The 27,560-nt window shown below is 40.0% G+C and overlaps 1 protein-coding gene across 4 annotated transcripts in view; it reads left to right on the plus strand.

The window, feature by feature from the left end:
• Nucleotides 1-425: 425 nt before the first annotated feature.
• Nucleotides 426-27,560, plus strand: part of trc (Serine/threonine-protein kinase tricornered) — a 101,833-nt gene continuing 74,698 nt past the window's right edge. For 3 of the 4 annotated variants that reach the window (XM_067135781.2, XM_067135779.2, XM_067135783.2), the window contains exons 1-2: nucleotides 436-754; nucleotides 17,959-18,037. The gene's annotated coding sequence lies outside the window, so the exon portion shown is untranslated. Of the gene's footprint in view, nucleotides 755-17,958; nucleotides 18,038-27,560 lie in introns of all 4 variants that reach the window. The other variant, XM_067135780.2, reaches the window with a different exon arrangement.

A 27,560-nucleotide genomic window follows, 5' to 3' on the forward strand; every position in this document is an offset into this window, starting at 1 on the left:
CCGAAAGGCTGCTACCCCCCTTTCGATGAACCGTTCGTTAGTCTGGTCTCTTAACAGATACCCATCCGATATGGTTGCACCTGCGGCTCGGCTATCTGCATCATTGGGACACGCAAGGCTCCCCCACCGCGGCAAGGTCACATGGTTCGCAGAGGAGGATATTATTATTATTATTATTAATAATAATAATAATAATAATAATAATAATAATAATAATAATAATAATAATAATAATAATAATAATAATAATAATAATTGTAGTCGACAGTTTTTAGTTTATTACTTCCAGTAGGTTCTTTCAATCACAGCAAACACAAGGCAGTATATTTGATGTTACCATTGTGATTAGATTTTTCTCTATCAAGAATAAATATTTATGGTGTTTTGTTTGTGTTGGCATTAAGACTATCTAAGTGGCGCTGTAGGTGACATCTCTTGACAGGACCATACAACGATTTGGATGTTGCTGTCGTACGTTTTCGAACAAATAATTGTGATAGTAAAAGAAATATTAAATTTGGCCTAAAGAGGAAGTTAAGTCGTAACGATAATTTGGCTAGTCCTGTTTTGTATGTTAAGAAGGTCATTCCATGACGAAATGTTTATTGTGAACCAATTGATCGAGTACCTTGGTCTATGGTTTAGTGTATGAAAGTAACGTTACTGGAGGAGGAATAATAAAAAATAATTAACTGGTCGTGATATCAGTGTTTCAGATCTTCAGTACACCGTCTTCCTGGATTGCAGGTTGAAGGTAAATAGAGCATATCTTGTAATGTAATTTGGTGTCGATTCATCTGATACAACCTTTGTCAGACTTTTATACATTATTTGTATTTTTAAACACAATTTATACTTTATTTAAAGTGAAATATTTCTGTAGTGTTTTGTGGTGTATATATTAAGTTGTATGTTTACTTTTCTTCTTGTTTCAGTGAGTGTCATTTATTTTGTGAGACATTCAGGTTAACCTATTTTCGTTAAGAGAATCTTAGTCGAGACTGTTGTATATAGTAACATCCGCAAATTAGATTCCAGGAGGGACTGGGCTAGGTTATAGTGTGTGGTGTACAGATGTGAATAATTTATTTTTCGTCATGTATTTGAATCTCGGAATGACCTGCTGTTGACCACTTTTATGATACATTTAAGGTCTTCCTGTTGTTGTTTGCTGAAAATGGTTATAGCAAGCAGAATCGAATGTAGTGTAAATCACACACGAAACTAGCCAATTCCAGCTGAAACACACTATGTATTATTATTATTATTATTATTATTATTATTATTATTATTATTATTATTATTATTATTATTATTTTTATTATTATTATGCAGGCATACACGCACTAAATATAAACACACACACGTGTCTTCATTTAGACTTCTGTTTCTTTTATCGTTCATTCAGCAAGCACTCCTTTAAAACTCCATTTGGAAAAAGCCCATGCCCTTCTTCTTCTTCCTGTTCACCTGCTTCTACACTGAGTAACTATAATCTCCTCGATTTCCCTACTATTCTATGATATTTAATCTCCAGCTGAGCTGTCTTGGTGGATCTGTGGTGGTATGTCCAACCCATGATCCCAAGTTCGCAGGTTCATTTCCAGCTGAGGTAGTCTGTTATTGTTGTTGACATGTTAAAGATCTCTGTTGGTGCACTGAGCATCACCCAACAAAATTAAATGAACTCAGCCTTAGTGTCCATTCCAGTAGAATTCTGATTTTCTTGCTAGACTGCACAATTGGAATGTCAAAATTGGTAAGCAGACCACCTAGATGACACCACTTCAGAATGTCTGCATCACAGTAGATGAGATCGTATAGTTATTCTTCTTTTTAAACAACGATCATTCTCAGTACTTGCACATTTCTTACTTCTTGTTACTTCTTTCTTAGGAGGCATTTGTTTGTGTCTGCAAACTTCCTGCACTAGCCTTCCTCTACGTTGATCTGATTTCTTGTACTTTATTACCATTCTAGGAGAATATCCTTTGTACCCAAAATGGCCTGCCAGCTCCTATTATTTTTCCTTCCCAACATGCTGTACTTTTTTCCCTCCTAACTGACATTACTGTAGTGTTCAGAATAGTGATTTTCATATACTCTTTGAATTTATTTTTCAAGATTGAGAGTTTTCATCATTGTCTTCTATTCATTATCATAAGCCAAATTGCATATTATATTTTCAGCAGCTTAATCTCATGTCCTTTATGATCCATATAAACAATGAACAAGAGCTGTGAACTGTATCTAAGCCCTATTTATGTGAGGTGTCATTGACGTAGTAGGGCCTACGACAGTATTTATTAAATGTAATTTTCTGTACGGTACTTTGTTCAGTGTGTAAGTTCATAACAAGCCTTTTAATAGCTTGTCTCATCAGTCACATCTAGGCCATCTATGACAGCTGATTGCAGATATATTGAGGGGCCAACCAGCCCAATGAGTACTCAATATTGCTTGTATCTTAATCGTGAGACAGGTTTATAGCCTACAGTTGTTGATTTTAGCTGCCTGGGAAGTCTTTGTACCTTGATAAAGATAAGTGATGTATTCAAAACATCAGCAACCTGTACATAAGGTAGGCTTACATCGGAAAACAACATGGTCCAAACCAGGCGAAGAACACAACAGTAACATTCAACAGACTGTGGAAGCTAAAACTCTTAAGACAGATTTATATATGGGCCTATATATATCGTCGTTGCAACTGCAAAAACCGCTATGCGACGAAGTTGTTAGGAAAATAGTTACCTGCAGCACAGATCCCTTTAAGGACAAGAATTCTTTGAGGTTCATCGCACAATATTGAACCTTAGACGATATATTTTTACCAGACAAAGTTTCAAGCTGAAATATTTCACATAGCGGTTTTTGCAGGCGCAACAACGATGTGCAGTTTTATTTTATGGTAATGAGTAACCAAATCGAGTGGCCAGGTGCATTAACACGCTACAACTATGGAGTCAAGCTCTGTATTCGAGAGACGCATGGGTTCAAACCTCACCGTCAGCTGTCCTGAGAATGGTTTTCTGTAGTTTCACATTTTCACTTCCAGGAAAATACTAGAACATTTCCTATACCTAGGCCACAGCTTATTCCTTCCAACTTCTTACCCAATTTCATTCATCATCTTTCATTTCATCTTCATTAGCTCAACTTAAGTTGACGTCAGAAAGGGCATCTGGTTGTAAAAGCAGGCCATATAAATTCATCTCACCTCATCCCCAATCTGGTATCAAGAAATGGAACTAAGGGGTAGACATACAATTTATGGTTACTGGTATGTATATATTATTTGATTGAATGATGTCCTTCTGATAAGATGTTTGTTCACTATTGAGCATTTTCTTGCAACTTGGTAACTTAATCCTGTCATCGAGTTCTGTACATATGATCCATGAGCATTGCTGAATAGCCATTGAATACTTGCATATGTTACAGTGTGAGAAGCTCATTACGAGGGAGACATGTGACAAACACGAGGTCTTGGCTAGTCTGACATTGATTCCACTTGCTAGTGCCAGTTTCCTGTCAGTGTGTCAACTCTAGTTCTCTTCTGACCCTTACCTCACTTGGTCATCTCTAGTTCTCCTCTGGCCCTAATAGTATTAGCTTTGAGGGGTATAGGAAGTCTTCATTTTCCCATGTTCGGCAAAAGTTGACACCATGCAACCCTAAGTTTGTAACATTATAAGGATGTAGACATTATTCTTACTTGTAATTGGTTTTCAAGGAGAGATGTGTTCATTGCGTTATTTAGGAGCCCACCCTCCCACCCCCAGAAATACCTAATAAAGAGCAGCACCCACCGTTGTCCATTGTTGAATCCCATTGGCCAGTGTGAAAAGAATGTTAAAGTCATTGCCATAAACGATGATAATTAAATTGCATTACCAGCCCTGGATGAATAAAAGCACAAATAAAAACACCATGTAAAGGAAACAATGTGAAATACACAACAGCTATAATTGTATGTGAAACTTATCTTACGGTAATGTAGTGGCGGATACAGGGCTGCGGCAGCCTTTAGGAATTCATCCACCCTCGTGTCTAGGGGGGAAGGAGCTCTTGAATAGGGATTCCCCTGTCACCTTAGGTGAAATAGAATGTGCTCTTATTGCCCTACAGAATGCTAGAGAATTAAAAGCTGCTTTGCAGACCTAAGCTGGGGGTTTATGCCCCCAGACCCTCTTTGCTTTGTCACAGTCCAATGGTATTGTTACTAACCGAAAATATTCAACCAAACCAATGGTTTGGTCACTAGCTGGACTTAAGCAATCCAGACCAAACGCTTTCTCACTGACCCCAAATATAAATTAATTCAGCTTTTCCACACTGTCCAATATAGACAGCGCTGCTAACGCCCTACAGAATGCTAGAGACCTAAAACCCACTTCACGGCTCTAACCTGGGGCCCAATGATTTTTGTCACTAGGTTTAATTCCCAACTAAATAGGTTGGCAGCATTGTTGACTGCTCAGCACGTACTCACGTCCTCGGTGAGAAGGCCGCGAGAAGTAAACAAACGACAGTCAAACCGCGTGCAGCTGAATGTAGTGAATATTGGGTAGCACGGCGTCAACTATTGATTGCACCTTCCCTTTCCTTAGCAGACAGAAACTTTTATTCTGTAATAAGTTGGAATGTCCTCCCCTATCGAGTGGGTGGTTCGGCGGTGGTTTGAGTCACTTAGGTATCAGCAGCCCTGAACATGGTTTTCTGTGGTTTCCCATTTTCACACCATGCAAATGCTGGGGCTGTATCTTAATCAAGGTCACCGTTATTTCCTTCTCTGTTCTAGCCCTTTCCTATCCCATCGTAGCCATAAGACTTATTTGTGTTAGTGTGTCGTAAAGCAAAATGTCCTCTCCTCTGATTAACACGTGTTTTGCTCCATAAAATGATACTGTCACTTTACTTTGGGTGTCATAACAGGTGACTTAAAGAAGTGACCGCGAAGTGCTTTCGACTTGAGAGGGTAGGTCCATAGATGAGAATTTTCTTGTACCAGTCTCCTCTTTTGATGCTGCAAGTTCTTTTCATTCTTTTATTTCTCTTGCCATGTCTTGGTCCAGAATACATTTAAACAGGCTCAAATAGATAGATGTCACATGATGCTTGTCATAGTGAAAATTTTGTGTCAGTTATTGTCACCACTGATTTGCATTTAGGACTTTTGTGCACGTGGCAGATTATCTATCAGTTGTTTGCCTATTCTTAGTTAATTTCAAAGAATTTGGTAATTTATCAAACATCTCCCTTGGTAAATTATTCCAATCACTAACTCCTCTTCCTATATATAAGTGAATATCTGACTCAATTTATCCTCTTAAATTCCAACTTTATCTTCATATTGTGATCTCTCCTACTTTTAAAAACACCATCAAACTTATTCGTGTACTAGTCATTCCATGCCATTTCTCCATTGACAGCTAGTAACATACCGCTTAGTCGAGCAGCTCGTCTCTGTTATCCCAAATCTTCCCAGTCTTTACAAAATGTTCGTAACGCTGCTCTTTTATCAGATATCACCCAAAACAAATAGTTGTTTTATTATGTTTTTTCCCCTAGTTCTTGAATCAAGTAATCTTGAATCAAACAATCCATACACTGGAACCATACTCTAATATAATTGTGGTCTTACCGGAGACTTATATGCTCTTTCCTTTACATCCTTACTACAACCCTGAAATACTTTCATAACCAATTGAAGAGATTTGTAACCTTTATTTGCAATCCCACTTATGTGATTACCCCAATTATGTGACTACCCCAATGAACTTCCTTATCTTGATGTTACTTTTTGTTAAAGGGGCCTAACATCTAGGTCATTGGTCCTTTCCTTATCCTAACACCTAGGTACTTAAAGTGACTAGAAAAGAAAAAAAGAAAACCAGGATCTCAAGAAATTTGAGCAGTATAAATACCTTGGTTCCCTGATCTGTTTGGATAGTGACATGCTACCTGATGTACCTGCTCATCTCAGTGTGAGATGGCTGAATTGGAGGCAAGTCAGTGAGGTCCTCTTTTGATCGCAGGATATTCATCCACCTGAAGGCGAGGGTTTACACGAGCATGGTTCTGAATGTTGGCCAGCAGATGTTAAAAACGAATAAGCACTCCACGTCTTGGAGATGCATGTGCTTTGCTGGCTGTTTGGTATGGCACGACGTGATCATGTTTAGAACAGTAATGCCTGAGTGATAATGGGCGCTGTGCCCACAGCTGAAAAAAATGCGGGAGTCTCATTTATGCTGGTATGGTAATGTCATGCGTAGTGATGAGTAATCAGTTGCCAAGTCCGCCCTATGCCTCTGTAAATGAGGGCTATTGGACTACACCAGGGCCTCTCAAAAGCTCAAAATCTCATGCGTGCAAATCAAGGTGCAAGAGCTCCGTGCACTGTGCATCAGTCCCACTCAGCTCGGCTCGGACCAACGCTTCGTCTCTGGGCTACTCGGCTAAGCTCGGCTCAACTCGGCTTGGATTTGAAGCGCTACGGAGCAAGTGAGGAAGAGGAAGACAGGAGGAGCGAGCGAGACAGGCGCGGGGAAAGAGAGAGGCAGCGCTATTGCTCCAAATCGAGGAGTGGGGGTCTGTACTCTGGTCAACCAAGCGAAGTCGTCTTTAGCACCGTGCACAGTAGATGCATGCACCCTGAGAGGCCCTGGAGTACACAAAAAAGTGGTTGAGTGAATGGCTGCATTTCTAGAAGATAGAACTCAGAGAATTAAGAATAGGTGAAGTGTTACCTGATCCTGTAATGATTAAGGGGGTGTCCTGCAGGGCACTATTATTGGACCTTTATGATATATAGAAATGATATGAGTGAAGAACTGAAATCAAAGATTTTCTACTTGCAGGTGATGTTATACTGCATACAGTAGTAAATGAGTTGCAGGATTGTGAGCGACTGCAGGAGGATTTCAGACAATGTTATGAGGTGGACAGCGAATAATGGTATGCTGGTAAATGGGATGAAAAGTCAAGTTGTAAGTTTCACTAAGAGGAAAAATTATCTCTGTTTTAATTACCATGTTGAGGAGGTGATAGTACCTTATGGGGAACACTGCAAGGTCACTTACTTCCCTTCAGTCACTACCGATCTGCATTTAGGGCAGTCGCCCAGGTGGCATTTTCCCTATCTGTTGTTTTCCTAGCCTTTTCTTAAATGATTGCAAAGAAATTGGAAATTTATTGAAAATCTCCCTTGGTAAGTTATTCCAATCTCTAACTCCCCTTCCTATAAACAAATACTGTATTTGCCACAATTTGTCCTCTTGAATTCCAACTTTATCTTCATATTGTGATGTTTCCTACTTTTTTATACACCACTCAAAACTTATTCATCTGCTGATGTCATTCCATGCCATCTCTCCACTGACAGCTCGGAACATACCACTTATTACATGTTATAAATCTCATTTTTGGTCCGTATTGAAAATTAATTAAATTAATTAAAACACCTTTATTGTTGTTGAACATATCACTTAGTCGAGCAGCTTGTCTCCTTTCTCCTAGGTCTTCTGAGCCCAAACTTTGCAACATTTTTGTAATGCTACTCTTTTGTCGGAAATCACCCAGAACAAATCGTGCTGCTTTTCTTTGAATTTTTTCCAGTACTTGAATTAAATAATCCTGGTGAGGGTCCCAAACACTGGAACCAAATTCTAGTTGGGGTCTTACCGGATTCTCATATGCCCTCTCATTTACATCCTTATTATAACCCCTAAATACCCTCATAACCATGTGCAGAGATCTGTACTTTTTTTTTTTTTTTTACAGTTATATTTATGTGATTACCCCAATGAAGATCTTTCCTTATATTAACACATAAGTACCTACTTAAAATGATCCCCAAAAGGGACTTTCACCCCATCAATGCAGTAATTAAAACTGAGAGGACTTTTCCTATTTGTGAAACTCACAACCTGACTTTTAAGCCCTTTTATCATCATACCATTGCCTACTGTCAATCTCAAAACATTATCAAGGTCATTTTACAGAATCTGCAAAAAGCCTTATCTCTGATTCCACTTCTTAACAGACACATATATATATATATATGTAAGAAAACATTAAGGTCCAATAATACTACCTTGAGGAATTCCCCTCTTAATTATTACAGGGACAGATAAAGCTTCGTCTACTCTAATTCTCTGATTTTTTCTAGAAACATAGCCACCTATTCAGTCACTCTTTTGTCAAGTCTAATTGCACTCATTTTTGCCAGTAGTCTCCCATGATCTACCCTATCACATGCTTTAGATAGGTCAATCATGATACAGTCCATTTGACCTCCTGAATCCAGGATATCTGTTATTTCTTGCTGGAATCCTACAAGTTGAGCTTCAGTGGAATAACCTTTCCTAAACCCAAACTGCCTTCTGTCAAACCAGTTATTAATTTTGCAAACGTGTCTAATATAATCAGAAAGAATGCTTTCCCAAAGCTTACATGCAATGCATGTCAAACTGATTGGCCTGTAATTTTCAGCTTTATGTCTATCACCCTTTCCTTTATACACAGGGGCTACTATAGCAACTCTCCATTCATTTGGTATAGCTCCTTCATGCAAACAATAATCAGATAAGTACTTCTGAAAGGGTACTATATCCCAACCCATTTTCTTTAGTATATCCCCCAAAACCTTATCAATTCCAGTTGCTTTTCTAGTTTTCAACTTTTGCATCTTACTGTAAATTTCATTGTTTTTTATAGGTAAATTTTAATACTTCTTTAATACTAGCCACCTCCTCTATCTGGACATTATCCTTGTAACCAACAGTCTTTACATACTGTTGACTGAATACTTCTGCCTTTTGAAGATCCTTGCATACACACTCCCTTTGTTCATTAATGATTCCTGGAATGTCCTTCTTGGAACCTGTTTCTGCCTTAAAAAACCTATACATACTCTTCCATTTTTCACTAAAATTTGTGACCACCAATTATGCTTGCCATCATATTGTATGTGTTGGCAGGGTAAATAAGTAAATAAATGAGTACAGAACCTGGTAGAGTCCTTTTTCTAAGATACAAGTAACTAATCTCATTTTGTTCCGTATTGAAGATACAATAAGTAAACTCTTTCAAGATTAAAATTATTGTGTCCACCTTTTCAATTCAATAATTCAATTTGTATTGAAAAGGTGGACACAATAATTTTAATCTTGAAAGAGTTTACCTATTTCTAAGATTTATTAACTAAGCACTACAATTACAGATTTACACGCACACACACATACACAGACGATAGCAGAGATTACAACTTACAGACGTACACGGTTACACACTTACACGGTTCGCGCGCTCTCTCTCTCTTCCTCAGTTTCTCATGTTCCATCTAAAATGACACGCACACGCGCGCGCGCGCACACACACACATACACACATATCGATTATTTACACTACACTCACTCAGCCACTCAATCACACTCGTTAGCGCTGTCACGGTCCACAGCCTACACTTCAGTCTCGCAGGTCGGGATAGTATCCGCTGTTCACTCAATCCGTCGAACCCCGTTCGCAGTCCGCACACCTTGGCACCCAGTGTTCCCTTCGCGCTGCTCCAGAACACTTCAGGTTCTCCTCCAGCAGCCGGCCTCAAGGGACACACACACACACACACACGCACGCACAACATCAGGGAAACTGGAACGAGTCATCGGGTCCAACAGGCAGATACTCCATCAGGCTGACATCTCAGCCCAGGCAATCACTGTCTGCGCTCTTCACTAACTCACACCAGCAAACTCTGTCTCGCTCTCACTCACTCACTAACTAACTCTCACTGACTCCAGGCAGGTCGTTCCTCTCTTATATACCCGCGCTGGCCCTTCTAGAATCGTCCGGATGTTCGATGGATCCAGGAATCTCGCGAGATGGAACACTGCAGATTAATAGTCGAGTTATTTCCATCGTCCCATGCGGCGCGACCACGGATAAAAGAGAGAGGGGCCGCCCCAGCGCTTAAGTGTTGCTCGCGATTGGCACGGTCGAGTGTAAGGGGGGTGGGGCGATGGGTGACGAGCTTGGCCCGTAGCAAGTTGGCATGGCGGACGCTATAACCATTACATTGCCCCCTCCTTAAGGCTGCTCATTCCGAGCTGCTCCATGATACTCTGCAAGACGGTCTGTTCGGTTGGCCTCCACCTTCCCATGGGGGATCTGCTGGGTCCGGTCGACGGTGTCCTCGTCCCCGTTGATAACGATCAGCAAGTCCTCGTGTGGCAGCCGGAACTTCAGTGGTTTTCCTTCCGTCCACACCCGTGTCTACTTTCAGGGCTTGAACGCCTTCGTAGTCCTATGGTGCGATGCCCGGGACTGGTTTGCTTGCCCCAGATTTAGCCCTGCTGAATTTCCTTTTTTTCCGGGGTGCGGAATTTGATGTCCGTAATGGCACGCAGCTTCGTGCCGGAACAAGTGTCCTGGTCAGGTGGGATCCTCGTTTGTTGGTCATCGATTCGTCTTCCATTGCTGCTCCGTCTCCTAGTAGGGGTCCCTCCAGCCGTGTCATTGCAATCGCTGCCTCTGTCTCATGGGCCATCGTCAGAGCCTCTTCATAGTTGTGTTTCTTGCCGATCGTCCTCCCTGGACGGATCTCAGCACCACATGGTTTATCACAGGCGTCAGCCGCCTCGGGCTTGGCGTCACCTCGGGGTACTCTTCCACAATCACGTCGCCTAGTTGCTCAATCTCGGCGTCGATTATCTGCGGCGTTATAACTGTGTGCTGAGTCCTTTCCTGCAGCTAGACTCGGTAGGTGGCTCTCGGTTGGTGGACACCGCAGCGTACGTCGAGCACTCCCACAACCTCCTCGTAGGTCGAACTTGGCTGGGTGCGTCGTACTGTCATCTTCTGTACACGTAGTCTGGTGATCGGATATTCAGCACTCTTCTTGGACGTCGATCCAGTCTCGAAATGGGTCCAGCATGTTCTCTTGGAAGTGATCCCATCGTCTCGTAGGGTTTCCAACTTCACGATGGTGGAGCCACCATCGCTGCTAGCAGGGTTCATGCACGTCTCCACAGCCATCGTTTTCGCACGCAGGGCACTCACTTCCACCGTTGGGCCTCAAACTCCGGACTCCACAACAGCGGGCATCTCTTTGGACCGCTTCTCGTCGAGTTCGTTGTTGTCCCACACATCGTCATTGTCAACCTCTTTTTCGAGAGAGCGCATTTCATTTTCCGACTTTAACTGCTCACTCTTCCGGTCACTTAAGTCTATTTTCAGTTGGTCCGTGTTAGGACTCCGTTCAGACCTTAGTTCACTAACGAGTTCGCCATAGCTAGACAAGATTTTATTTTCAAGTTCACTAAACTTAGAAAAATCTGGAGCTGTTCGGAATTCATTTCACTCGTAGAAATTTCTGCCGGCTACAAAATACGCTACCAGCTAATTGATTCAGTCACCAGTTTTAACGTAAGAGTTATCCACCAGTTCATCACAATTGTCCATCCCACTTCTGACGCCAGTTGTTACGTATTGGCGGGGTAAATAAGTAAATAAATGAGTACAGAACCTGGTAGCGTCCTATTTCTAAGATTTATTAACTAAGCACTACAATTGCAGATTTACACACACACAGACGATAGCCGAGATTACAACTTACACACGTACACGGTTACACACTTACACGGTTCGCGCTCTCTCTTCCTCAGTTTCTCATGTTCCATCTACAATGACACACACACAGAGTCATTGATTATTTACACTACAATCGGCCACTCAGTCACACTCGTTAGCGCTGTCACGGTCCACAGCCTACACGTCAGTCTCGCAGGTCGGGATAGTATCTGCTGTTCACTCAATCCGTCGAACCCCGTTCGCAGTCCGCACACGTCAGCACCCAGTGGTCCCTTTGCACTGCTCCAAAACACTCCAGGTTCTCCTCCAACAGCCGGCCTCAAGGGACACACACACACACATCAGGAAAACTGGAACGAGTCCTCGGCTCCAACAGGCAGATACTCCATCAGGCTGACATCTCAGCCCAGGCTATCACTGACTGCACTCTTTGCTAACACACACCAGCAAACTCAATCTCACTCTCACTCACTCACTCACTCACTCACTCACTAACTAACTCTCACTGACTCCAGGCAGTCGTTCCTCTCTTATATACCCGCGCTGGCCCTTCTAGAATCGTCCGGATGTTCGATGGATCCAGGAATCTCGCGAGATGGAACACTCCAGAATAATAGTTGAGTAATTTCCATCATCCCATGCGGTGCGACCATGGATAGAAGAGAGAGGGGCCGGCTCAGCGCTTAAGTGTCCCTCGCGATTGGCGCGGTCGAGCTTAAAGGGGGTGGGGCGATGGGTGATGAGCTTGGCCCGTAGCAAGTTGGCATGGCGGACGCTATAACCATTACAATATTATCCTTAGCTGACTTCTTTGCTAGATTCAATTTCCTAGCAAATTCCTTCAATTTCTCCTTACTTCCACAGTTATTTCTAACTCTATTTCTTTCCAACATGCACCTCCTTCTTAGTCTCTTTATTCTCTGTTATAATATAGTGGATCTTTACCAATTCTTACCAACTTTAAAGGGACAAACCTATTTTCAGATTCCTCAACAATTGGTTTAAACCCATCCCAGAGTCTGTTTACATTTTTATTTACCGTTTTCCACTGATCATATTAATTTTTTAAAAACTCCCTCATGCCTGTTTTATCAGCCATATGGTACTGCCTAATAGTCCTAATTTTAATACCTTCCTTTCTTTGATATTTATTTTTAACTACCACAAAAACAGCTTCATGATCAGTAATATCATCTATTACTTTGGTTTCTCTATAGAGTTCATCTTGTTCTACCAGCACCACATCCAGAATATTCTTCCCTCTAGTTGGTTCCATCACTTTCTGAATCTGATGCCCTTCCCATATTAACTTATTTGCCATTTGTTGGTCATGCTTCCTGTCGTTCACATTACCTTCCCGATTGACATTTGGTAAATTGATATCATCTGCTACAATCATGTTCTTTCCTTATTGTTTCCCACATAGCTGATTATCTTATCAAATAATTCTGAATCAGCGTCAGTGCTACCCTTTCCCGGTCAGTACACTTCAAAGACATCAAGTTGCCTGTTGTCTTTAGAGATGAGCCTTACATCTAGAGTTTCATGTTTGTCATCTTTTTTCGTAGCTTACAAATTCTTCTTTCACCAGAATGAATACTCCCCCTCCTACCATTCTTATCCTATCTCTACCACACTCACTCCAGATTCTTGAGAAAATTTCTGCATCCATTATATCATTTCTCAGCAATGATTCAACTCCTATTACAATGTCTGTTAAGTATATATCTATTAAATTACTTAATTCTATTCCTTTCTTTACAATACTTCTATAGTTCAGCACTAACATTTTTATGTCATCTGTACTTGACTTCCAGTTCTGTGTTCCCTTATCACTGCTCCCTAGACCACCCTATTTCCCTTAATGTACCTCCCTATAACCCTTCTAAACAAATTTCCTAACTTACATGTAGCACTGCGGATTAAGTGAAGGTCCTCTGAGCGCAGATCCCTATCTGTTACCCACCCATTAGGATCTAGAAATCTCACTCCCAGTTTCCCACATATCCACTCCATAGTCTCATTTAAATCCCCCATCACCTTCCAGTCAGTATCCCTCCTACACAGTATTCCACTGATAACAGTCTCCGCTTCCTCAAACTTCACCTGTGCTGCATTTACCAGATCCCACAAGTTCCTATGTTGGTACTTATACCTGCTTGTCTTATGTTGTTAATACCAACGTGAAACATTACCACCATCTCCTTTCCCTCCTCCTTCCCCTCCCCCTTCTCTTCTACTTTCCTCAACATCTGCCTTAACTTAATTCCTGGATATCACTCTACCCTGGTTCCCTTTCCTCCACACACTTTCCCCACATGTCTGACAATGGAATCCCCCATGACCAGAGCCTCAACCTTACTCACCTCATTTTATCCCCTCCCCTCCTGGTCAGTCCTGTCTTTCCCGACAGCTGCAGAAGCTACCTCCTCCTCCCTTTTCTCCATCCCATGACCCTGTTCCACCTATCTTTTCCTATACACTACTCCACATTTCCCTTTCCTACCTTTTCCTTTCCTCCTACTTTGACACTTCTCAGCAACAGTTCCCTGTTCCTCATCTTCCCTTGGTGGTTCTACCTGCAGTGACTTGTACTGATTTCTCATAGATACCTGTCCTGAATTCTGATCCTGAATGAAGCCGTTAGCCTGCAATCTCCTACCCCGTAAAACATTAGACCACCTGTCTTCTACAATTCCTCCCTTTCCTTCCCATTCCACTTTTACAGCTACTGTATCCTGTGCATTGTTTGAGGGAGGCCTACTTTTCCTTCCTGTCCTCTGAGAGAATCCTAATTATCTCCTTCAAACTCTCCAACTCCTCCCTCATACTCCTTAATGCCTGGCCACACCCACAATTCGTACACTTGCACTCTTTAGCCATTCTTTACTGAATAATGAAAATAAAAGGAAAAATAAGATACCTTCATTCTGTGCAAAATAAAAATGAAAGGAAAGTACCTAGGTGTTAATGTTGTTAATACCATCTTGTTTTACCAGCACCACATCCCTCTAGTTGGTTCCATCACTTTCTGAATCTGATGCCCTTCCCATATTACCTTATTTGCCATTTGTTGGTCATGCTTCCTGTCGTTCACATTACTTCCCGATTGACATTTGGTAAATTGAGAGCTTGGTAATCTATTGCTAATGACCTTATGAGTGTCATGGCTGAATATCTCAGTTAACTGCACATTCTTTTGAGGGAACTAATTTTTATTTTGCAAGGAGCTCTGTTCTACATTGAGTTTGCTAATACACATATCTTCATTAATTGCCATTTGATTCTACCTGGTGGTGTGGCCGTGTATGTGAGTGCGCTACAGCTATGGAGCCAAGCTCTGCATTTTGGAGACATGGGTTTGAAGCCCACCGTCGGCTGTCATGAGAATGGTTTAATGTTAATGTAAGGAATGATCTTCGTTGGGAGTAATCATATTAACAAGATTGTTAAGAAAGGTTAAAAAGATCTCTGCACATGGTTATAAGGGTATTTAGGGGTCGTAGTAAGAATATAAAGGAGAGGGCTTGTAAGTCTCTGGTCAGACCCCAATTAGAGTATGGTTCTAGTGTATGGAACTGACACCAGGACTACTGTATACAAGAACTGGAAAAAAAGGAAAGCAGGACAATTTGTTCTGGGTAATTTCCGACAAAGGAGTAGTGTTACAAAAATGTTGTAAACTTTGGGCTGGGAAGACTTGAGAGTAAGGAGACAAGATGCTCGACTATGTGGTATTATAAATCTACTCATTCGGGGCAAATAATTCAGGTTCCCTAATTGAATCTATATCCAGATGTGGTATGTTTCAAGCTGTCAGTGTTAGATGACGTGGCATAACATTAATTTATGAATAAGAATAAGCTTGAGCAGGGCTTTTGAAAGTAGGGAAGATCATGATATGAAGATGAAGTTGGAATTCAAGCGGGAAAATTGGGGTAAATATTCATTTATAGGATGAGGAGTAGGGGATTGGAATAAATTATCAAGGGAAATATTTGATAAATTTTTCAAGTTCTTTGAAAACATTTAAGTAAGAGCTAGGTAAACAATTGATAGGGTATCTGCCACCTGGACGACAGCTCTAAGTGCAGGTGATTGATTGATTGATTATAAACGCAGATGAACATCAGCCCTGAGGGCAATGTAAGAAGTGATGGATTGATCGGCTGAAAGAAGACATGTGACACAAGAATTTCTCTTCTCATGATGCCTTTGATCGACAGAAGTGACAACTGGCCTGCAAAACAATGGACCCTGTGGCAAAGCAGAATAAGCGCGAAGAAGAAGACTCTTATTATTTCTAATATGCTTTGTGGCATTCATTCCATTACAGTTGTTCCATATTTTCCAGTCTAAGGAACTTTTCACTGATTATGTCCATGTTCTTTTGATTCTATATGTACCGGTAACTTTTTTATCCTTATCTGCCTGACTTTTCTTTCTACATTTTGTTAGGTAGATCAGTACTTAATCTATTGCTTTTTGTTTTCTATTGGCTTTACGTTGCACCAACACAGATAGGTCTTATGAGGACGATGGGACAGGAAAGGGCTAGGACTGGGATGGAAGCGGCCGTGGCATTAATTAAGGTACAGCCCCAGCATTTGCCTGGTGTGAAAATGGGAAACCAGGAAAACCATCTTCAGGGCTGCCGACAGTGGGGTTTGAACCCACTATCTCCCGAATACTGGATACTGGCCGCACTTAAGCGACTGCAGCTATAGAGCTTGGTAATCTATTGCTAATGACCTTATGAGTGTCATGGCTGAATATTTCAGTTAACTGCACATTCTTTTGAGGGAACTAATTTTTATTTTGGAAGGAGCTCTGTTCTACATTGAGTTTGCTAATACACATATCCCCATTAATTGCCATTTGATTCTACTCAGTGGTGTGGCCGTGTATGTGAATGTGCTACAGCTATGGAGCCAAGCTCTGCATTTTGGAGACGTGGGTTTGAACCCCACCGTCGGCTGTCATGAGAATGGTTTAATGTAGTTCCCTTACCCCACGGGCTCTTAACTAGGGAGCGTGAGTTGATGACCTTGGGGCCCTTAGCTGAGTTCTGGCATTGCTTCCACTTCTGCCAGGCTTTTCACTTCCATCTATCCTATCCAACATCTTTTGGTCAACTTTTGTTATTTTACGATCCTGATGGTATTGGAGCATTCGAGGCCTAGGGAGTCTTTGTTATTCACACGCTTTGTGGCCCTTGTTCTTCTTTGACTGATACCTTCATTTTTCAACGTTTTGGACCCTTTTCCCTTTTTCATTTTTCCCCTCTGATTAATATTAATAGAGGATGGTTGCTTAGTTGTACTTCCTCTTAAAAAAATAATCACCACCAAATCATCACTGTGGTTTCCCGTTTTCAATTCCTGGCAAATGCCGCGACAGTTTATATTTATAGGCCACAGCTGATTCCTTCCACCTCATCCAATTTTGTTCACGCCGGGCTGAGTGGCTCAAACGGTTGAGGTGCTGGCCTTCTGATCCCAACTTGGCAGGTTTGATCCTTGCTCAGTCCGATGGTATTTGAAGGTGCCCATATACATCAGTCTCTTGTTGGTACATTTACTGACACATAAAAGAACTTCTGCGGGACAAACTTCTGGCACCTCGGCGTCTATGAAAACTATAAAAGTAGTTAGTGCAACGTAAAGCAAGTAACATTATTATTAATTTTGTTCACTATCATTCATTTCATCTTCATTAATGCCTTATCTGAGGTTGGTGTCAGGAAGGGCATCTGGTCGTAAAAACCTGCTATATAATTTAATTTTGCGTCCAGGATGACCCCATATCAGGAAACTGGACTAAGGGGGTGATACGCATAAAATTGCCACTAGATTCTATCAGGATTTAAACCTGTAAATTTGAATACTTACCCTAACCTCTTCAAGAAAGAAGTGGTGTGAAAGCAACGCAGTATTTAATGTGTGTATTATTCTTAATTATGCCGGCCCTGTGGTGTAGGGGTAGCATGCCTGCCTCTTAGCTGGAGGCCCCGGGTTCAATTCCCAGCCAGCTTGGGGATTTTTATTTGGATCTGCGGGCTGGTTCGAGGTCCACTCAGCCTACTTGATTACAATTGAGGAGCTATCTGATGATGAGATAGCGACCCCGCTATAGAAAGCTAAGAATAACGGCTGAGGGTGTTCATCATGCTGACCACATGACACTCTATAATCTGCAGGCCTTTGGGCTGAGCAACGGTTGCTTGGTAGGCCAAGGTCCTTCAGGGCTGTAGTGCCATGGGGTTAGGTTTTTATCATTTTTATTTGCCTGCAGTGCATAATACTGTAATAATAATTTAATGGAATAATTACAGTAATTTGCATTTCATTTTCTTCCTTCCAGGCACTAACCATTGTCCTGCATGGCTCATGAATAGGCAGACCCTAGCTGCCCGAGGGTTGGTGTTCACTCTTCCATAAAGGTAATATTGATATCTTTGGCATGATGTAAATCATTCTTTCTGTAGATGTCTTTGTTGTTTATTGTTCTTATTGATTTTTTAAAATATTGTTCATGACTCGCATCTTATTTTATTGAAAAGTAACAGTTTGAACTTGGCCCTGAATGAGTGTTATACAGTGAAACTTTGCATGTATTTAACAGTTAATCCGACCTCTCATGGTTTGTTGGTGATTATTTCTGTGTCTAGTGATGGTAGTTTTTACAGACTGCATCTTTTACAGAAATTTATTTTACATAGGATATAACAATAGTAATTTTTTTTAATTTTTACAGCTCCTAGATAGCTTCATTATGGAATTCTTTATATGCCTTCGTCATGGGGGCTCGTAGGTTGAGTGTTTGTTGATCCTAGAGCTGCTAATTGAATCTAGCATTATTTTTTCTGGGCACCTTTACTTTGTGTCTGAATTGGATTAGCTCTTCATTGACCTCATGCTCTGTGAATATTATGATTCTGTTTCATAACTCCCATTCTTCAAGGGCTCGGGGTCCTTTCTTATCTCGGAGGGAAATGGGTTTGATGTGAAGCCGTAAAAACTCAAATGTTTATCCCTATTTTATGAGCATTATCTATTCTAAAAGTACAAATCCCATCAGCAGGGCTTGTATTTCTATGAAGTCATATTCTTACATACGTTATATGAACATGATAACACTGTTTTTATACCCATAGAAATGCATCTTTTACTATATTTTATCATTAAGTCATATTTTACCAAACATATTTTTGGTATTATTATAATTGTTTCAGCCATTCTCGTACATTATTTGCATGTTTTGTGCCCATTATGCAAAGTGAGTGTGTTTTGTTTGGTTGTTTTGGATTTCTTTCGTAATATATTTTGTGGCAAAGTGAAGTTGAAGGTAACAGGTTTCACAAGCAATAAGTTGTCAGAATGGAAAGGACAGAAGAATGTTAGGAATATGACTAATCAGTTTGCTGCTGGTTGGCCTGGCTCTCCCAAACGTTCTCTGTGGAGTTTGTTCCAATCCCACTGTTGTCAGGGCAGTAATTGAGGAGTCGGTAACTCTGTTAACATAATTGTGAAAGCATGGGTTATGTACAGGACAGATGTACACTTTTTCTCATCTTTTCATCCTCTCTGCAGTGAAGTTTGAATTCAGTAAAAGACATTTTCCTGTTTTTGCAGGGAAAATTAATTCAGTACAGCCTGCTATGGCCAATAACAAGGAGTTAATATTCACCGAAAAAAAAATTGTAGAATGGGGAATTTAAAAAGTCTCTTCTAAGCAATTTTGGGCAATATTTAATTTCTTTTTAATCATATTTCTAAGTTTTGCATCATACAAATCTAAGCCCTAGTCATTAGACAATTTTTCATTCCTCCTAATTGGGGGGATGATTCTGCGATTTTTTTCTTTCAGGTAGTGTCTGGGTTTTTATTCACTATGCTGACCAAATAGCTCCATTTGATAGAACACTGGTTAGTCTGGTGAGTATCCATGGTCTCTGGTGACAAACAGGATTGAATCCTACTTTTGACCATCCTTAAAATGGTTTTCCCATGGTTTCTCATATTTTCTGTAGGAGAATGCTGTGGTGTAATTTATCTCAAGAACACTGTTCCTTGCTTCCCAGCTTTTGCCCAAATTAGTTAAAAATATTATGTAATATATACCATAGTGACAGTGTCCAAGAGATAGATAACAGTAGTTCTTAAGACTGTTGAATTTCAGATCCCAAAACTTCAAAATGAAACAGCAGCACTTTCTTTTTCACCTGGACCAATGGAAGTTTAGGTGGTAACAGAAGGTGGTCTTATAATTATTAATAGTGAGGAGCTGTTCATGATGAACTCTCGAACTGTCAAATTTCTCTAAACTGCAGAACAATCCTTGAAGAGGGAATCGTGAGGAATTTCCTAATGACTAGCTCAGTAGTGTAGGGATAGTCTCTCTTTCTTCCCAACTGGTCCAAGGAGTTTGAGAGCTGAAATGGTGTCCACTCATTGTCGTGTGAGATCCTCAGCAACTTACTGATGGGATAGACAGAGAACCCATTTGAGAAAATCTAGCAATAGGGCTGAGAAATTTGTTACTCTGACCGTGTTTACTCCAAAAACTTTAATATTTTAGGTTGCAAGCTTCAATCTTGAACAAACTCTCAGGATCCTGTAATCCTACACTGTGTGGGAAGATGCGTTAGTGATAGCAGGATAAAAATGTCATGATGTATTCTTTAACTTAAAAAATCAAGAATACTTTGGTGCAATTTTCTCTCTACAGTACCTTGCAGAAACAGTGCATGCAGTATAACTTGTCTTTGGAATATATAGATGTTTTTTTTTTCATAGGAAGAATGATGAGAAATTTCTTCATGGACAACGAAAGTAGGTGAATGCAGGAAGAAAGAATGATACACTTTTTTAATAATATGCTTTGATTAGTGGAAATACATTTATTATTTTTATTCGTAGCATCAATATCAGATTCTCGTCGCCATAAGACCTGTCTGTGCTGGTACAACATAAAGCCACTAGCAGAAAAACAGTCAGATTACCAAGCGAGCTGGCCGTGCGGTTAGGGTCATGCAACTGTGAGCTTGCTTTTGGGAGATAGAGTTCGAACCCCACTGTCAGCAGCCCTGAAGATGGTTTTTCTGATTTCCCATTTTCACACCAGGCAAATGTTGGGGCTGTACCTTAATCAAGGCACAGCCGCTTCCTTCCCACTCCTAGCTCTTTCCTATCCCATCGTTGCCGTAAGAGCTATCTGTATCGGTGTGACTTAAAACAAATTGTTAAAAAAACATCAGATTTCTCCATAAGATTCCCTTGTTTTGTTGTGATAACTTATATTACACACCATTTTTGTGTGACGTCTTAAAAGGATTAGGAAAACTGCAGTTGCTTCTTCCTGAAGAGCATCTGTCTACATAATTTCATTGTGTTGGTGATAACCTGCAATTGTTTAAAGGAAAATAGATTTTACTGCCTTATTAAAAAACCCATTTTGTGAACAAAATTACAACACTCCAGTGTCTCTGATATGAGGATATTAGATTGTTTATGGAATTTCATAGCATTTCCACCTGCTTATTCAGATTGTTCTTCAATGAAGACTGGCAAATTCCCTTTTGTAGATGATACATATAAATAAGAGTTTTGTCTGTACTTTGGCCACAATTTTTAAATACTTGATATTTGTGTGTTAGTCATCTTCAGAATAAGAAAAATGCATGTTTTTAGATTTCTATCTATATGTATGTATGTATGTAGGGTGTAGCGTGGAAGAAAAAGAAGAGTTCCTCAATGAACTGGAAACACAAATTTTTGGAGATGGGATCATGATAATGGGAGATCTGAATGCTCATGTGAGAACTGATAGAATGGGGTATGAGAATGTTCTGGGCCCACATGGGTATGGCGATAGAAATGAAGATGGAGAGAAACTGTCAGACTTTTGTATCAGAAATAACCTGATAATAAAGAACACATGGTTTATGAAGAGGAATAGCCATAAGATCAGCTGATATAGTTGGGATGGACAGTATGGAACGCTCATTGATTTTATAATAACAGACCGAGAATGGGGAAGATACGTCATGAATACGAAGATAATCCCCAGTGAAAGTATGGAAGGTGATCATAGATTATTAATTGTGGAATTAAAACAAGTAAAATTCCTTAAAATTGTATTGAAGAAGAAACCAAAGATCAGGATTTGGGAATTTTAGGAGGAGGATAAAAGAATGGCATTCCAAGATTGTATAAAAAGGAAGTTGCCTAACATGGAAATATGAAGTGGAGAAGAAGAGTGGGACAATTTAAGACAGACATTTGTGGAGGCAGCATTTGAGGTATGCAGGAAAACAAAAGCAAAGGTTAAGAGAAAGGAAACGTGGTGGTGGACAGACAAAATAAAAAATGAAATAAAAGAAAGGAACAAGGTGAAGAAAAAATAGATAAGGAAAAGCACAAAACATATCAGAGGGATGAGAATAAGATAGAAAGGTTATATGTGAAATACAAAAGATTGAAACTACAAGTAAAGAGGAGTATCAAGGAAGAAAAGGAGAAATGTTGGGGAGAGTTTACCAACAGAATTGAGCAAGATAGTCAATGAAATCAGAAACTATTATACTGTGCCCTACAGCCTCCAATACACATCAAGCGAATGTTGAGAATGTATCAGAAGTACTGCAGTATCGTAGAAATACCTACCTTTGTGGGTCATAAATATTGGCACATAGCTTACCATAATATCCTGTTCTCTTCGGCACCAGGTTGCTCAGTCGGCTGTTTCCGTGGTAAAGGTGTTCGTGTGACTTATAAATAAATTCAGAGGTACAGGAGATATGCCTAGGGTTTTTATCTTATACTGGTGTGAGTATGCAAAAATGATTTTAAAACAAAATTAACAATTTATTTGCAACATAAGATGGATACACTATCAAAGCAAATATGATTAATTAATTAATTAATTGATTAATTAATTAAACATGTGCAAACATTTCTGCCAAGAAGTGGCTTAAATAATCTTCTTTCGGCGTGCACTGACGAGAATTCTCATTTGACTGGAGTAGAGTCGCGGTGAGGACAGACTGGGTGTGACTCATAACAAAATTAATCTTAAACAAAATGCACATGAGATTAGGGAGGAATAACTTCACATTCTTTAAACCATCGGTTTCCCAATGTAGGCAAATATTTACATTGCACTGCAGGACTGAAATTAACCACTAGAATACTTAAAACTACACACAAAACGTCGCAACTCACCAGCTGGGATACGAACATGAGACCCTTTTTCAAATGCGTGCGATACCCCTAGGCGTAACATAAATACAGACGAAAGAAACGATCAATGACAGCACACAAACTTATACGTGCATCTTGACCACCTGTAATAGAAATACATTGATAAAATTTGGAGATTCTCGCAGCTTACAAATGACAAAGATAACCTTGTTTCAAAGCACGCTGACTGGGCTGTTGACTTCCTTCTTAGTGTGGGGCGACTCGAAACCCAAACAAATGATGTCACTAACAGTTCTCTTCCTCTCTCCAGACATAGCGAGACATCATGACAGCGGCCATTATTGCTACCATGCAGACCCTAATAAATCACAAGTCAGACCGTTGGGTCCTCACTCTGGACTGTTCACAGATTCTAATTACTTTCATTCATTGTGTGTTTCACAAGCTAAAAGGCTTATTTGCCTGGCCATTCCCATATCATTATGCATGGCGAAATATAAATTCTCATTCTTACTTAACGCGTATTTTGCATACAATAAAGCTCTTCTGCGGAGCTATCTCTGCATGCCATTCAACATCACATATTACACATTTATCTCTTGCGTAACCATGCCAGTTAAGGCTATCCAACCTGGCCTCCTGTGGGCTAATCAAATATTATTTTATCTGCTCTGGGCCTTATCTCTGAGTTCTATGGTCCACCGTTCGAGCCATGCTCGTGTCTAGAGAACATTTAGGGAATTATTGTGATGACTTTCCTGACGACAACATTGTAGACATTGGATTGTGAAGCTATATCTGTATTTCATTCTCATGCAAACATCTAACTAGCTCACCTAACTCACAAGGTATGCCCATAACTGTTATTGGACCGTTTAGATCTCTTTCTTTTAAAGATCTTATAATGCTAGCCCTATCTCCAAAATAAACCATAAATCTATTTACAAACAACAAAATCCAACCTACAGGTGATGACAAATTATAATCTGACACTACCAAAAAGGAAACTATGTTAACTACGCATGCAAGTCCTGAGTGTGAAACATACATTGTTCTTGCCTGAAGGGCTGAAATTAATTATTTACACATCTGCAAAGCTATCCTAGTCCTAACTCATGCTTAAAATAGAGTCTATCCCACCTTAATGTATCCTGACTTCAGCGGTCTTCCATGGCAGACCACAGGCTCCTAGCACACCATCAGCCCATGGTGTAGCTGTTGTCACTGGTCCAGGATCTTCGGTTCATCTCCAGTGGCTTCCCCATGGTCTTGCGTCTTCTTGATCGTCGATCTTGGGTTGATAGCTCCTTCACAACCGTGTTGAACCTGGGCTTCTGTTCGATCCTAGATCTTCTCCTTCCGGCAGCAACCATCTTCTTCTTACAGCCTCTCAAGGGTGCGCAGTTGTGTAACAGCACTTACTAAGGAGTGTACGTGCGGTCTAATAGCAACTGAAAGGAAATACTGCATTAATGTCTGTATTTACTATGTGGGCACATTCCTTTACTCTCGCATAGCACCGTTGTGCCTGTCATTTTATCTGACTGAAAGTTTTTCATTAAGCCAATGTGCTAAACCACACACGCACATGTGTTCTAGCAAAGTGAATAGCAAAGTTCTATGCTAGCTCCTCTTTTCTCCCGCAAAGCTTACTACTTCTAGTTCTATTTACAATCACAGTTCTAGGTTCACCTAGCTCAACATCCTATCCATCTGCTGACTTATTTCTGCCCTCATGAAAGGTTCCATTTGAGACTGCTAATATGCACAGTTGAGCCTGAGTTCACACAGTTCTGAGAGCAAGTTAGCAATCAAGCTTTACTGTATCTACGCTGTTGATCCTAGCTAGAATGAGAATGTCTTTAATTCAAACTATATTCAACTGATTTCAGTTCGATTTATATACAGTCTAGAAATAATTGACCAGTATTTCAACAGTGCAGATAAAGAAAGTTCTCCAAATCTTTAACACTGTTCTAAGATGATGCTTTGTTACACAAGATTATACTTCGGCGAGATTGACACGCCACGTACTTTCACGCACAGAGTTGAGTATAGCAGCGCTTCCTGGCCGTGCCTGCTCAGTATTTATGAGCTAGATAACCCAAGCCAAGCCATGTTTTTCCCCTGCAAACATACGTCAAATTCACTTGAGTCCCTTGTGTGGGGCTGGCGTGGTTCTCACAGTACTTGTGATTAACATCATTTAATTACAGGAGATGATAATTAACATGTCTATGTATATCCCATCACTCGGAAAATTAGTTCTGATTTTCCTATCATTTTATTTCCTCCAGATTCCGTCTGTGGGCCAAGATATGTCTCAAGTTTATTTTCTCGTCAGGCCTGGAATCTCCCGCGTTTCTTGTCCGTAGTTTGGCATCAGAAAATTCCCTAGCATCAAGTGGTTGGCTTCTCTTGTCTCTGTCCTTGTATTACAGTGAACCACACCCAAACTGATGCGGTGATTCTCCAAAAGCGCACTATTGCTCCAGTTCGCACACTTTTTCTGTGGTCTCATACAGTTATTCTCAATGCATTAAATATTGAAGCAATTGGCCCATGAACAGAATGGTTCAATACAGAGTAATAAAATCGAAAAGAATAAATCAAGAAAAAATCAAGGCATTAGAGAGAGAAGATGGATCCATTGTACACGACGAAAAGGGTCTTCAGAAGGTGATGGCAAAGTATTTTGAAAAACTTTATAATGAGGATGACTGTCCGAAGGAAGAAGGAGATAGGAAAATGGAAATAGTAGACGGAGAAAAGGAAGAGAACCCGATAACATGGTTGGAGCTTGAAAGGACAGTGAAAGCAATGACCAAAGGTAAAGCAAGTGGAAAAAACGAATTCAATGCTGATATGATTAAGGGAGCAGGAAGCGGACTACAGTGACTATACAGAGCCCTCAATGCCATATGGAAGGATGAAAGGATACGTGAAGATTGGCAACAAGGAAGCATTGTACCATTGTTCAAAAATGGAAATAGGAAGAAATATGAAAATTATAGAGGTATAACCCTATTATCACATGGGCTAAAAATAATGGAGAAAATCATAGACAAAGACAGTGGGATATAATAGAAACACAGAGGAAGAACAATATGGCTATAGACCGAATAGATCAACAATAGACTTGATATTTACAGTGCGAACGATAATGGAGAAACATCTGGAAAGGAATAAGGAAATCTCTTCGTATTTTTGGATTTGGAAAAAGCTTATGATACAGTTAAGAGAAAACATGTGTGGGAATGCCTACTGAAAAGGAATGTACCAAAATCATTAACAAGATAAAAATGTTGTATCATGAGAGTAAAAGCAGTGTACACGTGGGAGTGGTGACTCTGAAACATTTTATACAAAAAAAGGTCTTAAGCAGGGAAGTGCACTGTCACCATTGTTGTTTATTATCTTGATGGATGAAATCATAAAAGGTGTAAAACAGAGTATCAGTAGTGATGAAATGAATGCCTTGGTATTTGCAGATGATGTGGTGATTTGGGGAAAGAGAGAAAAGGAAGTACAAAGGAGACTGGACGTTTGGAATGAAAATCTGAAGGAATTTGGAATGGTAATTAAGTAAAAAGAAAACTGTAGTCATGCACTGTGGAAAAGAGAAAAAGAGAAACCTAGTGAATATAGACGAAGAACGATTAGAGAATGTAGAACAGTTTACATATCTGGGTAGCATTATTAATGGAAGTAATGAAATCAACCCTGAAATTAATAACAGAATAAGTAAAGGTGTAATATTTTTTCATCAAGTCAGAGAGCTTTTATGGTATGACAAAGTACCCAAGAGAACAAAATTAACATTATATAAACAGTATTTCATACCAATTGTAACATACGGACTAGAAACGCTGGTAACTAATAAGAGACAAGATAGTAAGATCCAAGCAGTGGAAATGAAATTTTTAAGAACATCGGTTAAAAAGACAAGAAGAGATAAAATTCAAAATATTAACATCAGAGAAGAACTTAATATAGAACCGTTAGTACAGAAGATTCAGAAAGCAAGACTGAGATGGTTCGGACATGTAAAAAGAATGGGAAAGGAACGGGTAGCAAGAAGCGAATTGGAAAGTTAAGTTAAGGGAAAGAGACTAGTTGCAAGACCGAGAAGAAGGTGGATGGATCAGATTTGGAAGGATATTAGAGAAGCTGGATTGGATGTGGCAGAAGTAATGGAGCAGGAAAAGTGGAAGGACAGAAAGGAGTGGAGGAGGCTTGTTAACCACTGCAATCTAGGCTATAAATAATGTTATTCATGCTGAGTGAAATAGTAGTTATGGGGAAGATCTAAAATTAATTCTCAAACACTTCCATTAATAATGGTCTTTTTTGGGAGATTTGAAGACATTTCTTTTCAGTTTTGACTTGGTTAATTTATAACTGTCAGGTTCTTAAATCTGTCAAAATTGGTCCCATCAATAAAAGTTACATTTAAAAAAGTTGTAGAAAATTTATTTTTGTTCTTATATGCATTGCAAATTTATCCTATAGTGAATAATAATGGAAATATTTACAATTTTATATATTTTTAAGATTTCCTGTATCGTACCATTGGTAATCTTTTGTTACAAAGAGAGGAGAAAAAGTTGTTTCTGATATACCGTGCCTCATTCATCTTTGTTGTAGTAGAAAGTTTACCGCCCTGATACTTGAAAGTATTGTTTGTCCCAAAACAAGCTAGAAGCGAACGTTTGCTTGGTGTGCAATCTAGGGGAGTTACCTCACCAAGTGGTACAGGCT

This window comes from Anabrus simplex, chromosome 1 (genome assembly GCF_040414725.1).
Source record: "Anabrus simplex isolate iqAnaSimp1 chromosome 1, ASM4041472v1, whole genome shotgun sequence".
Lineage (NCBI taxonomy): Eukaryota > Metazoa > Arthropoda > Insecta > Orthoptera > Tettigoniidae > Anabrus > Anabrus simplex.